General features: G+C 42.9%; 1 pseudogene; it reads right to left on the reverse strand.

The window, feature by feature from the left end:
* Positions 1 to 4566: 4566 nt before the first annotated feature.
* LOC128591412 (stathmin-like) lies at positions 4567 to 11924 on the reverse strand (annotated as a pseudogene).
* Between the last annotated feature and the right edge of the window lie 4799 nt (positions 11925 to 16723).

The raw sequence follows: 16723 nt of genomic DNA on the forward strand, positions 1-16723 counted from the left end.
TGGAAGCTGCTCCAGTGTGTGACACACCCAGATCCAGCAACAGGGCGGGAGGTGGTGCGCACAGTTCTGGGAGTGCCTGGTGCCCAGTGACTTTGGCACAGAGAGCCCAAGGCTCCAGCAGTCTCTGGCCAGGAGATAAGGGCTCTGCGCAGAGGCAGGGAGGGCTCTGGAGGACACGCAGCTACCAGAGTCCCTGGCCACACGAGCAGGCCCGTGTGGAGGCATGGAGGGTTCAGGAGGGAGGACACACGGTTGCATAGCTCCTGCAGTTCCTTGTTAGGGCATGCAGAGGCCTGGAATGCGTGGGCCATGGATCGGGGGTTGCGGTGCAGCTCTTAAGGAGGTCTGGGCAGCACCAAGCCCAGGAGTTTGAGGTTGCTATGAGCTGTGACACCACAGGACTTTACCCAGGGCAACAGCCCAAGGCACCAGTGTGCCAAAACTGGTGTCACTCTGCCCCTCAGGGTTAAAGCTGTAAGGCAGCTCAGTCCCTGCCTTTAGGCTGCTCAGTCACTAGGTTACTAGCTCCCGCCTGATCCTTGCTCTGAGACCCTGAGGGCAGAGCTTGCCAGGGCATTTCTCTCACAATGGCTCCCTGCGGCCCCTAGCTGAACACTATTAGCTACATTCAGCTCAGCAGCTCAGTCTGGGGCCCTAGACAATGCCCAAAGTTCTCCGCACTCCTTCTCAAGCTCTCCCCAAAGGCAGTTCAACTGAATGCTAAGTCCAAAAACACTGAAACAGTTCCCAGATAAGGCCTTTCCGGTTTGTAGTCTCACTGCTGCTTGTAGTTACGACTGTCAGCGGGATTAGGTCTATCGGATACACACAACCACTTGCCAGTTTTCCACTATTTTTGTCCTCCTCTTGGGGTCCAGAAGTCCCTTGCTGACTCCCTGTGTCCTCAAAGGGATGATTATAGGCAGATCCCACCAGGCAGAGATGCCTGGAGTCTTATCTCCCCAGACTCACCGTGCCCTGTTGGCAGGGAGGCTGTTACTTGGCTATCATCTTCAGTTCATTCCCAAGGTTACCTCTTAATGGGATCTTTCCCATGAAGTTCTTAGCCTCTTCGCAAGCCCAACTAACTTGTCTGTCCTCTCTATGCACCTCTCTCTCCCATATACTACATTTTATTAATCCACTCATTAATTGATAAGCACTTGGGTTGATTCCACACCTTTGTGACTGTGAATTGTGCTGAAATTAAATTCAAGTGCAAGTGTCTTTTTGATAAAATGACTTTTTTCCCTGTAAATAGACAGTAATGGGATTGCTGGATCAAATGGTAGGTCTACTTTTACTTCCTTGAGGAATCTCCATACTGTTTTCCTTAAAGGTTGTACTAGTTTGCAGTCCCACCAACAGTGTATAAGTGTTCCTTTCTTTCTGCATCCACACCATCATCTATTGTTTTCAAAATTTTTCATAAAAGCCATTTTCACTGGGATAACGGGATACCTCATTGTGGTTTTGATTTGCATTTCCCCAATGATTAGTGACACTGAGCATTTTTTTTGTCTGTTAACTTGTCATTAGTCTATATTCTCTTGAAAAGCATCTGTTAGTATCTTTCCCCCACTTTTTAATGGGGTTATTTGATTTTTCCTTGCTTATTTTCTTGAATTATTTATAGATTCTTGTTATTACACCTGTATCAAATGTATAAAATATGAATATTTTCTCCCATTCTGTAGTTTGTCTATTCTCTTAATTGTTTCCTTGGCTGTGCAGAAGCTTTTACATTTAATCAGGTTCCATTTGTTAATTTTTGTTGGAGAATATGATTGCCATTGGGGTTTTTCTTCATAAATTCTTTTATGAAGAAAAGCTATGGACCTTTTAGCATAGGTCCATAGCTAGAAGAGTTTTTCCAACATTTTCTTCTAGAATTCTTATAGTTTCATGCCTAAAATTCAAGATTGTCTACCTTGAATTAATTTTTGTAGTGGTTTGAGATATGGATCCTGTTTCAATCTTCTACATGTAGCTATCCAATTTTCCCAGCACCATTGGTCTATGTCTATACTTTTATGTCAGTACCATGCTATTTTGATTACTATGGCTTTGTAGTATAGCTTAAAGTCTTATAAAGTGATGCCTCCAATTTTTTTCTTTTGTGTAAGGTTGCTTTGGCTGTTTAGGCCCTTTATTGGTTCCAAATGAAGTGTAGAAGTATTTTTCCTAGATCTGCAAAAAATGACATTGATATTTTGATGAGGATTGCATTGGATCTGTTCATCACCTTGGGTAGTATGAACTTTTTATCAATGTTGATTATGGCAATCCATGAGCATGATATGTTTTCCATTTGTTTATGTCATCTGCAATTTCCTTCCTCAGCAGTACACAGAAGCTGCTTTTCTGGCCACTAGGGGGAGCCGGAGTCTCTCCGGGTTTGATCTTTGCCAATATCTTCTGTTCTTTATCTTTTTCCTACTTGGCTTTTCAATTTTTCTCATGGGGTCCCTTGCCATCGCTGTAGTCTCTGTGATTCACACCTGAGCTGCAACTCTTCTCTCCTCTCCTCTATCTGATATACTACTTTCCCACCAGGAAAGTCTGACAAGCAACGTCTCTAGTTGGCCATCATGACTCCCTCCCCTTCTGAATTTATTTTTAGTCTCTATTCCATTTATTTCTGCCCTGAGATTTATTTCCTTTTCCTACCAATTTGGGTTTAGTTTATACTTGTTTTTCTAGTCCTTGCAGTGCATCATTAGATTGTTTATTAGAAATCTTTCCTCTTTTTTAGACAGGGTGTCACTCGGTTGCCCAGGTTAGAACACAGTAGCATCATCATAACTTAATAAGACCTCAAACTCCTGAGCTCAAGAGAGCCTTCTGCCTCAGTCTCCCCACATAGCTGGGACTACAGGCATAGATCTATGTCCAGCTAATTATTTTATAGAGATAGAGTTTTGGTATTGCCCAGGCTAGTCTTGAACTCCTGGCCTCAAGCAATTCTCCCACTGTGGCCTCCAAGAGTACTAAGATTACAGGCATGAGCCACCACCTTGCTTCTTCTTCTTGACATAGGTATTTATTGCTATAAATTTCCCTCTTGGAACTGCTTTTGTTGTGTCCTATATATATTTTTTCTTTTCTTTTTTTTTTTGTTGTTGTTGTTTTCGTAGAGACAGAGTCTCACTTTATGGCCCTCAATAGAGTGCCGTGGCATCACAGCTCGCAGCAACCTCCAACTCCTGAACTTAGGCGATTCTCTTGCCTCAGCCTCCTGAGTAGCTGGGACTACAGGTGCCCGCCACAACACTCAGCTATTTTTCTGTTGCAGTTTGCCAGGGCCAGGTTTGAACCCGCCACCCTTGGTATATGGGGCCAGCGCCCTACTCACTGAGCCACAGGCGCCGCCCTCTTGTTTTGTTTTTTACAGCAAGAAAAAAAGTTTTTTTTTTTTTGCTTGGGCACCCGTAGCACTGTGGTTACAGTGCCAGGCACATACATGAAAGTTGGCAGGTTTGAACCCGGCCCAGGCCAGCTAACTAACAATGACAACTGCAACAAAAAATAGCCAGGTGTTGTGGCGTGCACTTGTAGTCCCAGCTACTTGGGAGGCTGAGGCAAGAGAATTGCTTGAGCCCAAGAGTTTGAGGTTGCTGTGAGCTGTGACGCCACGGCATTCTACCGAGGGTGACAAAGTGAGACTCTGCCCCTCCACCAAAAAAAAGTTTTATTAACACTCTTAATTTCGAGTCATAGCTTTAATGGCAGGAAAGTATTAGGACATACCCCCACCTGTAACTACCAAATATCTCTAACTAGGACCTTTAGAATTCCTCTAAATTATTCTTTGGAAACACCATCTGTGCCTTCATTCTGCCTTTTTAATAAGGACACAGAACAACAACAACAAAAAAATGCTTGTTTGCAAATAAACGTCTGAAAGAATATAGTATCAGCTGATCTGGGCTGAGGCACCAAAACAAAGCAGTGATTGTGGAAGTAGACAATGCGAACTTGGGAGCAAGAAACTAGAGGGCAAAGAATTCACAGTAATGTGTGTGCTGGGTATTTCCAGCAGCCCCAAGTCCTCATCTGGAACAAGTACAAACTAAGCAGAGTCTCTATAGCTTGATAATTTGTTACCTGTATAGAAAGACTGCCACCAACAGCACTGTGCAATTTTATTAACCATTCAAGTCCAGCAATATTTGGTAAGACTGGGACAGAACTGGGATCAAAAAGTGAACAGATATTCAGCATCTAACAGTTCAAAAGAAGCCACTACATGTGTTTTTATGTATGTTTTTTCACAAATGTTTTCACAGAGCCAGTATAGTCCAGCCATTAGCCCAGCACACCAAGGATACTGAACTAGAAACGATGCAACAAGCAAAATAGCTACATTAAAAAGGCTGACAGTTTACAAAGAGAGTAAGCCACTTTTCAGTTTCTCCCCTTTATCTCTGATAACAACATCCTACAGCCTGGATCTACCTACACAGTCTGACATCTGCTTCAAGGATATTTGTCAGGAGAGAAAAAATAAAACGACACTGGCCTGTATACAGTCTTTGTATATTTAGGAAGGGGAGAGGGAGAGAGTTAATTCTTAGAACAAATCAGTCTCAGCAGCAGGCCCTTGGAGGCTTTGTTCTTCTGCACATCTTGGATGTGCTTATTCTTCTTTCACAAGCTCAGTTTGGCAGCCATGTGAGCTTCTCAGTTCTCTTTGTGAGCTCCCATTTTGTGGGTCAGTGTCTTTTCTGCCAATTTGCTAGTTGTTGTTCTCTTCTGTTGCTTTCTGAAGCACTTCTTTCTCATGCTCTTGTTTTTCAGCAAGCTGCTTCCAGACTTCAGCTTCATGGGACTTGCATATTTCTTCTGCAACTTCTAATTTCTCCTTAATCTCCTCCAGGGAAAGATCCTTCTTCTTTGGAGGGGAAAGGAGGAATTCTGGAACAGATTCTTTTGACAGAGGGCTGAGAGTTAACTCAAAAGTCTGGCCTAAAGCACACTTCTCCAGTTCTTTCTCCTGGATATCAGAAGCGGCCCTGGTGAATAGAGGACAAGAGACTGGTGGTGTATTCTACACAGTCTACTAGGGCAAGGAGAGCCCTGCTCGGTCCCAGCCACCTGACCCACTCTCTCTCAGAGGTGGTTTGAACCTGCCACCTCTGGCATATGGGGCTGGAACCCTACTCCTTTGAGCCACAGGCACTGCCCTCTCCCATAGGTTTTTCTGTTATGTCTTTCCACTTTCATTTGTCCCAAGGAAATTTTTAGTTTCCCTTTTAATTTTTTCATTGACCCATTGGATGTTTAATAGCATACTCTTTAGTTTCCATGTATTAGTAAAGTTTCTGAAGTTCTCCTTGTTGATTTCTAGTATTACACCATTATAAGTTGGAAAAGATACTTAATATGAGTTCTACTTTCTTAAATTTGTGAAGACCTGTTTTGTGGTCTAACATGTGATATGTCCTGGAAAATGTTCTATATGCAATTGAGAAGAAAGTGTATCTGTTAGATGGAACAACTTGTAAATGTCTGTTAGGTCCATTTAGTCTATGATGCAATTAAAGTATGATTTTATTTATTTATTTTTTTATCTAGATGATCTATTTTAGGTGAAAAATGCAAATGTTGTCCAGGGTTTTTGTTGTTATTGTTGTTGCTACCTAGTTACTCTGTATTTTTTAAAAATATGGGAATTCAGAGAAATTTTTAAAACTATGCTGCTATCACTGCTACCATCTTTCCATACCTTTGGGTGAATCTAGATTTCCATTTAAATCATTTAATTATCAGCTTAAAAACTTTCCTTTATATATATATTTTTTTCTTTTCTTTCTTTTTTTTTGGTAGTTCAACAAATTCCCTCAGCTTTTCTCTTTTTTCTCTCTGAAACAGCGTCTTGCTCTGTTGCTCAGGCTGGAGTGCAGTGTCCCAATCATAGCTCACTGCAACCTCCAACTCTTGGGCTTAAGTGATCCTTTTGCTTCAGCCTCCCAAATAGTTAGAATCAGAGGTATTTACTACCATATCAGGCTAATTTTTAAAAGTTTTTCATAGAGACAGGGTCTCACTATATTACTCAGGCTGGTCTCAAACTCTTGGCCTCAAGCAATCCTCCTGCTTTGGCCTCCCAAAGCTCTGGGATTACAGCGTGAGCCATTGCACCAGGCCAATTTGTGTTAATCTGGAAATGTTTTTGTTTTGTCTGTGTTTTTGAAGGAAATTTTGTCTGGAATTATGATTCTGGGTCCACAGCATTTTTCTTTCAACACTTTAATGATTTCTTTCCATTATCTTCTGGTTGCATTGTTTCAGATAAGAATTCAGCAGTTATTCTTACATCTGTTTCCCTGTATAAAATGTCTCTTTTTTCCTGCTGGCTGCTTTTTGTTTTTTTGAGACAGAATCTCACTATGTCACCCTCAGTAGAGTACCATAGTGTCACAGCTCACAGCAACCTCCAACTCTTGGGCTTAAGCGATTCTCTTGCCTCCCAAGTAGCTGGGACTACAGACGCCCACCACAATGCCCGGCTATTTTTTTGTTGCAGTTGTCATTGTTGTGTAGCAGGCCTGGGCTGGGCTTGAACCCATCAGCCTCAGTGTATGTAGCTGGCACCCTACACACTGAGCTACAGGCACCGAACCATTCCCTCTGGTTGCTTTTAAGGATTTTTTCTCTTTGTCATTGGTTTTCAACAATTTGATTGTGATGTGTCTGGGTATAGTTTATCTTTAATTGCATTGAATGGTATATATGTTGTATTAGGTCTTTCCACTGAAACTGGTTAGACATAAATCTCTCTATCTTGAAGTCACACTCTTCTCATACACAGCTTAACATATAGCCCAAAATTCTAGAGGACCTCATGCAAATTTCAGGATTTTTTTTTTCTCTGCCTAACTCCCTCCTCTTCAGTACTGTAAATTCTGGTCCCTCAACACAGTGAGACTGTCGTGCTCTGCTTGGTGTAACTGTCCTTGTGCTGTGTTCTGAAAAGTGCTCCAAACAGAAAGTGAGTGAGATTGTAGGTAATGCAGGAATAAGACACAAAAGGAAGGTCGAGCGACTCTGAGTACAGACATTTTGGGCCCTACCAGACCCTAACCACGCTGAACAAGGAAGCGGCCAGCAAGTCACCAGCCCAGGACCACCTGAAAATGGATGGATCGCTAAGTGGGATGCCTCACAAACATCCGTGCTCACACTTCTGTCTGAGACAGTATGTTATGATTAATCTTTATGGCTTGAGTTCAAGACAATGCTGGTCACATACAGTTGTTTCTTAATGGGGTTTCTGAACACATAAGATGCTACCTTCACCCCATAGGGGCTCTCCTCCCATTTGGACCCCTACTCTGTGGAGTAGGATCTATTGTCTGTCTTTCTCTCTCAATAAGCTTCCTGTTGCTAGTTGGCTCACTGTCAAATTCCAAGATCCCACTCCTGAGTTTGGGGGGTTTTTCCTCCCATCACTGGGGCACCCCGGGCATCATAGGGACCACTTCATTTATCTCTGTCCTCTCAGGAATTACAATCTGGCACTGTCAAATATATGAAAACAGTTGATTAATATGTTTGGCTAATTTAACCCTCATTTATGCTGGGAGGGGTAGTCCAATACCAGTTACTCTATTGGGGATAAAGGGAAAAGATCTTCTAGTAGCTTTTTGTACTCGATTTCAATCCAGGCATCTTGCCTCCAACGTCAGCAATCTTAACCTTCATGTACCTTGCCTCCCAATGCACAATACATTCCTGTGAACAAACCTGGGAATGCACCTGAAAAAGGCCAGAAACCTTGAAGAAATATGGCATTTTTAGCATTGAGGACCTGGGGTCTGAGGGGTGCTGGTCTAGCCCAGGGAAATGGAGGGAAATGATATCTGTACTCCTATCTCAAGCTCCTTTTATACCCACTGAACCACTCTCCCAGCTCATTTAGCTGCTGGGGGTGAAGAACCCAGCAGAAGGCTGTGGGGGCAGACCCTCCCCCAGCCTGGGCCTCAGTCCTTGGTGAGAGTTAGCCAGAAGGGCTCATGGTTCAGGAGCTTCCTGTGCCGGAGTTTCTGGGGGCAGGCCTTGTTCCTTGTGGAAACGGCATTTTCGCATCTGATCCTACACCATCTCCATGCAGGCTGTTCCTAGGAAGCCACTGGCATGCCTATCCTTGATGAGGCAGGTTCTGGAATGCTCTCCTGGGGAGTTTCACCTGCTCATGTGCAGAGTCTTCGGTCTGTGTTGCCCAAAGCCTTAGAGCAGCGGTTCTCACCCTGTGGGTCGGGACCCCTTTTTAACAAGGAAAATACATTGTGGCATTAGGAAGGTTGAGAACCACTGCCTTAAAGATTATTCCCCTTATGGGCTTGAGGTTCTGCCACCAATTCCCCCCACCAGGATAGCCAGCCTTACAGTCCTAAGCGGCACAGACCTGAGGGAGAAGCCTGAAGACCCAAGTCCAGCTGGGCTCTTCGCTGCACTTGGGGAGAGCTATCAGGTACCTCCACGTCCTCTCAATTCTAAGAACTTGTTGAGAAAGCCAGAGCAGATAGTTCGTGTTTAGCATTTCAGTGTATGTGCGGTGCTAATGGCCTCTCTGTGGAGTGATGAAAGCCGCCCGAGTAACACACGTGCACAGACCTTTTATGCTATTTCTGTACATTTATAGCTCCAGTTCAGTGATTCTCTGTGACCTCACACTGCCTTGCCTTGGTGGTAGGAGGGTGGAGTAGAGGTTTGTTGATCTGATTTAGGTAGATGCTACCCTGTGGGGCAGGGAAGTCTTGTTAAATTACACATGTAGACAAGTTGTACATACTTATGCAAAAGAATACTTAGAATACTAACAGGGTAAGATCATTCCACAGTAAAAACAAACAGTTGACACCAATTGTTTGCAAATATGTATAGGTCAGAGGTTTACTTTGGACAGCTGAGGAACCTAGTGGACTTTGATCTTCTCTTTCCATGGACAGTGGGGACATTACACAAGGCATTTGCTCTGGGTGAAGTAGAAGGATCAGATCTATTTGTTTTGGCCCCAGGAGCTCTGGACTCTGCTCAGCTTAACCAGCCACCCGCCCATGGGCCCACCTGGAGATCTCGGGACTTGACTTCTCTTGGCAAAAGAGCAATGGGAAGTATTCTTACTCTTGGAAGAAAATATGAATGACACTTTTCAAGAAAGCATGTCACAGGACAGTGGGGACAGCTATTGAGTCCATAGTCCTAGGTTCTAGCTTTCCCTGCCCTACTGGGCAGCCTACCAGTTATATCCTCTGACTGGGTTCAATTTTTCTATCTGTAAAATGAAGTGGCTGTCCTAGAGAGTCTCAGGATGTGTTTTGCTGGAGGGCCCAAAAAGAAGGGAGCCATAAAGAAGTTACATGGCATCATTTCATTAATTCATCGAACATGTATTCAGTATGTCCATGCTCGGTGTTCTGTAATAAAGATAGTGGTCATTACCATCTATTGGTGACTGCTACTTGTTAGACAGGGCCAGCACTTAAATAACAATGTGGTTAATCTGCATAATGACAAAGTAGGAATTTGTATTCCAATTACTGATAATGAATATGGAGCCTAACAATAAATAACTTGTCCAGTAGTATGATGCAGCTTCTAAGTGGCCCAAGATTTAAACCTAGGACTCCAAACCTTTGACTCCAATTCCACGCCCATTTCATTATTCCACAGGTTGCATGGGAGAATAGCCAGTCTTGGTCTTCAAAAATGGACAGGTCAAACAGGTGACTAGAGGAAGGCACAGGTAACTGGTATACAGAGAAAAAATGCTGCTCGGCTCTGTCTGCTCTATTCCCTATGACAGATGGTCTGGCATTTAGTGGTCAGCACACTTGTAGGGCTGCTTGATGTAGTGGGGCCTGAGGGGCTGCGTTCAGGGGGCTGGGCACATGAGATTCAAAGAGGGAAGATACGGGTCAGGCACAAATCCAAATAAGAAGGAGAAGAACAATAATAAAGTGTTGAGTACTGCACCGGGTGATTTGCTTTTATTTATTTTTTTATAAAACCTATCTCTGATTTTTTTTTTTACAAAGCCTGATTTACTTTAATTACTAATCCTGATCTTACAATAATTACTCCATGAAGTAGCCCTTTTTATCCCCATTTTCTAGATGGGGAAACTGAGGTACTGAGTGCATAAGTAACTTGCCCCATTCGCTGTCCAACCTGAAAGTCTTAATGTCTGAAGCGAGTGACCAAACCACTCTAGCTTTAGTGGTGTCTTCACTAAACAGAGAACCAGGCCACAGTCTCCTCTTGCCCTATTACTTGTAGTCATGGTCCTTCCCTGTGTTTGCTTAATGCCACTTCTACCAACACCATGTTCCTGCGCTGCACTCAGTGAATTTGATTTCCAAATTCAGCCTGAGAATAAATTCCACTTCTGGGAGCAAATTCCTTTACCTGAGATTTTTCCTTCATTTTAAAATCCAGACTCTTTGACACCTAGCGTCCTGGCCCACTCTATACTACGCTGTCAAAATTCCCTGGCCTTCCTTTCTACTCCCAAGCATCCTACTTTGCTCACCTGGGAGAGGGGACTTTGGAGGAAGGGACTGAAGCAGCTCCTGTGACAGGTGTTGCCTGTTTCACAATTTGGCCTGACACCAGCCCTGCCTTGGATCGCTGCACTGTGCCCTGGCCCTGATCTCTAACCTCCTTCACATTTTGCCAGGCCTGTCCAAGTGTCCTGTAAAGAGTGTGCCAGGGCAGGCCAGCATTCCTACATGCCTGCCTTTGATCAAGAACTTTTGTCCCTTTACACAGCTCCCAGAGTGCACCGAGGTGCAGGTCAGTGGCCTCTCCAGCTGTTAGCCTTGGGGCAGATAGACCTGGGTTAGGTTGAACATTATACTGATGAGAAAAAGGATTTCTTAGCAGGTTCTTTTGCTTGCAGAATGGATATCTCTATCTTCTAAGGTGAGGACAAAGAGCCCCTAGTCTCTCCTGGTTGGTTGTAGAAGAAGTGAATTGAAGAAAAGGAGCCCGTGACTTTGTAACATTAAGAGATGCTGAACATTTCTGCCGAGATATTCCTCTGTTCTGCACACATCTTGCATCTGCCCTTCACAGTACTGTGGAGAAAAAGACAAAAAGCCTCCCTTCCCCCTTCCCCTTCTTCCTTTTCCCTGCCTTTCTCTCTTCTCCTTCCTTACTTTAAAAACCATGAATTCATTCTGCTCCTCTTCCCTTCCTTGAGGTGGCCAGGGGCAGTGGAGACTGAGAGACTGGGGTGGAGGCAGCAGCCAGAAGATCCAGGAGATGAAATACCTACAGGAGGAACAAGCAAAAGCTGAAAATAGTGAGACTACGGGGACCTCGGTGCTCAGGGCCAGAGAAGGGAGTTGCACACATGGGAAGGAAGAAAACTGCAATCTGTGCTGTGGTGTTCAGCTGGAATCGGAGAGATCAGTGTGAACTCCTGCTTGGGGGTGAGGGATATGTAAAGGGTTGTGGGTGTGTGTATGTATGTGTGTAAGAGAGACAGTATTCTAACTCTGACTGTTGAAAGGCCCTAAAATCAATGATTCTCCAACACCAGTTACCCCACCTAACATCCAGAATTCACTTCCTAAATACCATTCCCCACTAAAAGTAAATGTCTCCTTAGAGAATAGTTTCTAAGCTGGTACAAAGAAAATACAAGGTAAGCCTAAGTGTCTTACTCCGCCAGAAAGCGAAGTGCTTACAAAATGGCAGGGCTTATAACCAGTACATAGGACCCAGCTTGAACGGCCTCCCATTGGCCAAATATCCACTATTGTGAGCACTAAAATGAATAATGGCAGTAATGGATTATAATCCACTGAACAAAATGGGAACTCGTGTGTCCATGCTGATAAAAACAAACAAAAGATAAAAATCAATATATGAAGAAAGGGGGAAGCTCTTCTTTACTTTAAAATGTTAGGTGATGGGCAGTGCCTGTGGCTCAAGGAGTAGGGCACCGGTCCCATATGCCGGAGGTGGCGGGTTCAAACCCAGCCCTGGCCAAAAACACACACAAAAAAAAAAATTAAAAAAAAAAAATGTTAGGTGATAAAAGTGGAGGGAATGATAAAATCAGAAACTCATCATCTGGCAACCAGTATAGCAATATAGTGCTAATTCATTCTGGCAAGAATCATCAATGACTGCTAATGACTTTCACTGGCTGAAAGTCTTATGAGGAAAAAATAGAAAATGGTCTCAAAGTAGCTTCCCACAAACTACTCATTAATTACAATAGTGAATTTCCAGTGAAGAAACCTGTCAGGCACCACTTTAACTAAGCAAAGTGAACAGAACATCTGTGATATTGCTGCCCTAAAATCACAGCCTGAGTTTAATCACGAGGTAACACTAGAAAAATCCAAATGAGAAACCTTCTAAAAAATAGCTGTTAAGTTAAAAATAACATGTTCGATCACACTATAAGAACACAGATGAGGTCAAATCAAGAACGTGAAAGTGCCAAAGGATAAATGATACAGTTTCTTCAACAAGTAAATAGTATAAAGCAGGAGATTGTTTTAGAGTAAAAGAGATTTAAGAGATACAATCAATGCAACAAATGGACCTTTATTAGGATCCAATTTGAGCAATCTAACAATTTCTTTTGATAACCAGGGAAACTGGTATAGTGACTGGGTGTTAGATGGTAGTAAGGAACAATTGTTAATTTTGGTAAGTATGATAATACCATTGAAGTTATGTTAAAAAAATCCTTATAAGTTATAGATGTATATTGTGTAAGAGAAATAATATGACAACTGCTATTCCAGAAAAAAATGAAAGTTATAGATGTATATTGTGTAAGAGAAATAATATGACAACTGCTATTCCAGAAAAAGATGAAAGAGGAAGGATCGATAAATTAAGACTGACAAAGTGCTGACAATTGTTCTGTACTGTTCAGATGGGAAACTTGTTCATGGGACTTCAATTACATTATTGTCTCTACTTTTGTGTATGTTTGAAAATTTTCTGTTATGCAGTATATGAAAAGGAGGAGGAAGAGAAGAATCTGAAAATGGGGGCTCGGCGCCTATAGCTCAGGTGGCTAGGGTGCCAACTACATACACCGGAGCTGGCAGGTTCGAATCCAACCTTGGCCAAAAAATAGCTGGGCATTGTGGTGGGTCCCTGTAGCTACTTGGGAGGCTGAGGCAAGAGAATTGCTTGGGCCCAGGAGTTTGAGGTTGCTGTGAGCTGTGACGCCACAGCGCTCTACCCAGAGTGACAGCTTGAGACTCTGTCTCAAAAAAAAGAACCTGAAAAGGGCCCTAAACCATAGCTGGTTAGAGTTTAATTTACTTCTTATTGAGGAAGAATTGAAATGAATCTGAGACTAGAGTGTCTTCCAACTATGTTGAATGTATACAGTCGGCTGTATGTAACTTTCATTTTATGTTATTACTCCAGTATTATGTTAAAGAACACACTTAGGTAATTTTATGCATAATCAACAGCTGAATTCAACGGAATTGAATGCAAACCTTGCTAGTCAGTGTTGGGCAGAGCATGGTAAAAAAATTAAACACATTCTGTTTTTACCTTGATATGCCTTACATTACACAACCAGTCAAATGTCTATTTTAGGTCTTTTGCATCGCCAAATAAACTTTAGAGTTATATTGTCAATTTACACTAAAAAATATAAAACACTTCTTGGGAATTTGGGAATATATTGAGTTTATAAATCAATTTTGGGGGAATTGACATCTTTACAATATCAGGTCTTTTATTCCATGTTTGGGATATAGTCTTCCATTTACTTTAGAGGTTCTTACTTTTTTTTCAATAATATTTTATAGTCTGGTGCATGAAGTTTTAAACATTTTTGAAAGATTGATTCCTAGGCATTTCTTTTTCTTATGCTACTTTATATAGTATTTTTCAAGTTTTTTCGTTTTGTATCTAGAAATATAATTGATTGTATGTATTTACCTTGTATCCAGCTATATTTCTTAATTCGCTTGTTCCATAGTCTCTTTAGAATTTTACACACTTATAATTATATCATCTGTAAAAATGAGTTTCATTTTTCCTTTTAAATCCTTTTATTTACTATTTCCTTTTCTTGTCTGACTAGACCAACAAGGACTTCCAGTAAATGTATTGACTAGAAATAATAACAGTAGACATTCTGGTCTTATTCTTGATCTCAAAGAGAAAGGTGTCATTTGACATTCCACAGCTAAGTATGATTTCTGTAGGTTTTTATTATCCACTTTTTACCATATTGAGAAAGTTTTGTAGAATAAGTTTGCTTGCTAAGAGGTTTAATAATGGATAGATATTGAATTTTATTAAGTGATGTTCCCATACTGATTGATATGGTCATATAATTTTCTCCATTATTCTGTTAATGTGATCCATTATACTGATTTTTATTTCAAAACATAACTTCCATTTCTGGAATAAACCTAGTTTGGTAATTCTTTATTATCCTTGTTAGATTTTGCTGGGTTCTATTTGCTAATCTTTTGTGTAGAATTGTTACATCTGTATTCATGAAAGTTATTTTTCTATCTCTGTCATGATGTTTTTGTTGGTTTTTCCTTTTAAAGTACATATACTATCCTCCAAACATTACTCACTGAGTGTCCCTACTTTTCTGTTCCTGGAAGAGTATGTATAAGAAAGACTGGTGTAATTTTTCTTAAATGTTTGATAGAATTTATTCCACCTGGCCTTGGACCATTTATTTTTCAAGAGAAGGTATTTTTTATGGACTGTTCTATGAAAAGAATTAAAACCGTGAGATTCTTCCATTGTCTAAGGACTTCTGGGAGGTAGAAGAAAGAAAGAGAGAAAAGTCATTTTTGATATCTTCCTAAAAGCACCTGCCCTGGTTCCCACCTGCTTAAATTCCCCCGACACAGCAGGACTGTAGGGTGACTAGCATTATAAGCGCTGGCTCTCAGGCTGCGGGTTGTTCCCTCTCAATGACAACCCAGTCTCAGGATTTCAGAGGACAAGCCTCCGGTGTCAGGCAGAGGACACTGTGGGGGAGGGAAAGGAGGGGCTGCCTGAAGCAGACAGAGGCTCTTTGTTTGCTCTGCTTCTGTGTAAATTGGGCAACATTTGGAAAGAACAAATATCGGTTCAAAGGCCCACTGCCTTCCTGCCCACCTCCTTCTGGTCAGCTTCCCCAATTCCTCTGCACGTACGCACAAGTTCAGCTGTTTCTATAAGAGGACCAACTCTGTGGTTGGAATTTAAGAGTTTTATTCTGTTGATGGTGGAGGATGTGGGGCATGCTTAGGTTGGCCTAGAGCTAGAAGCTTCCCTAACTCCTCCCTCAGTCTCTCTCAATCTCTTTCTCTCTCACTTGCCTCCCTCTCTCTCCTCCTCTTGATACATAAAGAGAAGATTAAGGTCAGGAAGGCAGGTGTGGTCTAGAGAAGGCTGAGATTTAGGAGATCTGAGTTCAGGTCCCAGAGCTCCAGGAACAAAGACCTATTATTTCATTGTATTGTCCACATCTGAAAAAAGAAGTACTGATCTTATCTTGTAGGATTGTTAAGATCATGAGATCTTGCCCCAGAATAGTGCCTGGCTCATGGAAGGGGCTAAAAACATGGCATTTCCTTCCAGCTGTGCATAATCAAGATAGCCCTTGTCTGAGGTTCTGCAGTCGGGCATTCAGACCTCTCCCAGACTGACCAGCCCCTCTGCAGGCAGAAGTCTGTGGTGGTGCGCCTCGAAGAAACAGCAGGGCTGGGTGTGCTGTGTCTTTCCCTCTCTGGGTGTGACCTCAGATGAGCCCGGTGGCCCTAGGTGTCCTTGTTTCCTGGGAGAGGCAGTGTCCCTGGTGGATGGGTATACTCTGGAACCAGACGTCTGATTTTGCATTCTGACTTTGCAGCTGACCTTGCACCAGGTGTTATCCTCCCTGATCCTCAGCTTCCTGTTTCAGCTGTAAGACAGAGACTATCTTACTCAATCTAAAGCACAGTGAAGCTTTCAGTAAGTCTCAGCTATCATTATGCTGTGAAAAGGAACAACGGGCTTTGACAATGAGCCTCTCTGGTATAGAATTAAACAACTTAAGTGAGAGCGAGGGTACAAGTGTCATGGGCCACCAAGGACACAGAGTGCTGTAATGTTGTCCTCTTACCTTCAGGTACCCTGTAGACATATACAGGTATGGGCGCCCATCCAACAAGGCTTGCGCACACAGGTACACCCCAAAGCTGGCCCTGCCCTGCCTGCCTCTCCAAGGAATGGCAGACACAGAGTCCCTAGTGGATAGAACTCTTGCCCTCCAGAGCAAGAACCAAGGCCCTGGATGAGTAAACAAGGTGAGAGCTCCAGTGGCGCCTGTGGCTCAAAGGAGTAGGGCGCCAGCCCCATATATTGGAGGTGGCAGGTTCAAACCTGGCCCCGGCCAAAAACTGCAAAAAGAAAAAAAAACCAACGTGGGAGCTCCTCTTCTCCACGTCCTCTCTGAGCTTTCCCAGAATCCATCCTGGGCTTGGACTCAAAGGATCCCTCTGAGGACTAGACATGGGGTTTTCTGGTCTAGAGAGGGCTCTGGCTGGCCCTACTGAAGGGCTCTAGCTAGGCTGCAGGCCTGTGTCTGGAGGAGTGGCTCAGAAAGGATCACCCGTGAATGCAGAGGCCTCCAGGGAAGGAGGACCATTGTCCATCTGCTTCCCATGCCCTGCACTGAGCTTCCCTGTGTCTGTGGCACTAACTCAACATTTGGTGATTCCACTTCTTGCTT

The sequence above is a fragment of the Nycticebus coucang genome, chromosome 8, assembly GCF_027406575.1.
Source record: "Nycticebus coucang isolate mNycCou1 chromosome 8, mNycCou1.pri, whole genome shotgun sequence".
NCBI lineage: Eukaryota > Metazoa > Chordata > Mammalia > Primates > Lorisidae > Nycticebus > Nycticebus coucang.